Source organism: Sorex araneus, chromosome 3, assembly GCF_027595985.1.
Source record: "Sorex araneus isolate mSorAra2 chromosome 3, mSorAra2.pri, whole genome shotgun sequence".
NCBI classification, from domain to species: Eukaryota; Metazoa; Chordata; class Mammalia; order Eulipotyphla; family Soricidae; genus Sorex; species Sorex araneus.
Window position 1 is genome coordinate 144485824 of NC_073304.1, and position 1726 is coordinate 144487549.

General features: G+C 44.9%; 1 non-coding gene across 1 annotated transcript; it reads left to right on the forward strand.

Annotated features, from left to right (window-relative positions):
* The first annotated feature begins 1235 nt into the window (after window positions 1-1235).
* Window positions 1236-1395, forward strand: LOC129404118 (U1 spliceosomal RNA). Its single transcript, XR_008629705.1, has one exon. It is a non-coding gene; the product is annotated as a U1 spliceosomal RNA (small nuclear RNA).
* The last annotated feature ends 331 nt before the right edge of the window (window positions 1396-1726 follow it).

Sequence of the window (1726 nt, forward strand, 5' to 3'; positions counted from 1 at the left end):
TGTCTTACATAATAATGCATGGTCATGAAAGAAAATGTCACTGGTCATATGAAACATATTCCTTCATCATCATCATCATCATCATCATCATCCCGTTGATCATCAAATTTCTCAAGCAGTCTCAGTAACGTCTCCATTCATCCTAGCCTTGAGATTTTAGAAGCCTCTCTCTACTTGTCCTTCCCAACGATGCCGCACTGGATGCTCTTTTAGGGTCAGGGGAATTAGACCCAGCTTGTTACATGGTTTTGGCATATGAATACACCATGGGGAGTTTGTGAGGCTCTCCCAGGTGGGCAGGAAACTCTTGGCAGCTTGCCAGTTTCTCCCAGAGAGAGAAGTAGGCTATAAGATATCGAGAGGCCCCGAGCTTCCAGGAGCTTGTTTTTAAGTCTCTGGATGTTGGCCATTGGTGGGATTACAGGGTGTCTTGGGGGTAGTCCCTGGGTGTGACCGCCTAGCTACTAGAAAATGGGAAATCTGGGTGGAATAGGCCCAGTCACAATCCGAGCAGGCTTGGAGGTCCCACACACCTGGGTTCCTCTGCTGGTACCTTCATGCATGAGGCTCGCCTGAACGTGTGGAGAGGGGCCTTGAGCATGGCTGTGGCTAAACTCTGGAGGTCTTAGGCTGCCAGGAGCTCTTCTTGGAGCGAGGAGGGAAGATGGAGCCCATTCCTTCAAAGGGCCCTGGGGAAGACAGCCAGGCGCGGGGCCAAGAGACTCTCTGCCCTTTTGCTTCTTTAAGAAAACATATTCCTTAAAGAACGAAAAATATTTTCCTCAACACAGGGAACTGTAAACTGAGGAAAGTTTGCCTCTAGGAAATGAAAGAAGGCAAGGGGTCTGGACTAAAGAATCATGAGTTTATTCTTTCTTCCTGCCCTTATCTAGGGTTGCCTGGAATGCGGGGGATCTGGTACATAACAGACTCCAAACACTGCTGAGTATGAGCCCGGCCAACCACTGTGGTCCCAAACCAGCATTGGCTGTGTATTACTAGAGTGGCTCACAGGTAAACTGAGCACTAGCTGTTGAGTATGCCAAAAAATACTGCTAGGCCTTTGTAGGGAGGATGTTGAACTCCTATATAGTCACATCAGATTCAATCCTCAGCATCCCATATGATCCCTTGAGCCCTGAGGCCAGAGCCAGTGGGAAGCCCTGTGCACCACTGGTGTGGCCCAAAAAGAACAACAACAAACAAAAACAACAATAATTTAAGAAAACTCCACAATACTTAGCTGGCAGGTGAGAAACCATGATCACAAAGATGGTTTTACCCAGGCAAATCTTATCCATTGCACTCCAGATGCTGACCCCTGCGATTTTCCCAAATATGGAAAACTTGAGTGCATAATTTGTGGTAGTGGGAGACTGCATTCACATTCTGCCCTGAACAAAACAAAAACAAAAACAAAACCACAGATCTACCACAGTTTAAGTACCAGAAGAAAAAATCTATGTGCATATTTTCATAAAACAAAATCAGAAGGCATGATGCAGCCGATGATCACTTACCTGTATTGTGTCTGTATTTTGTCTATGCTTGAAAACCTTTGCAATTATCACATACTATCTTGTCAGATTTCACACAGACTTTGAAAAGATGTAGATGAGATTTAGAAGGGACACTTTATTATGATATAAATGGGTTTTTATATGGATAGCAACATCTTAACTTTGTCTCAGAAGTGTCAGTTATGGTCAGAGTTAGTGAGAACTGA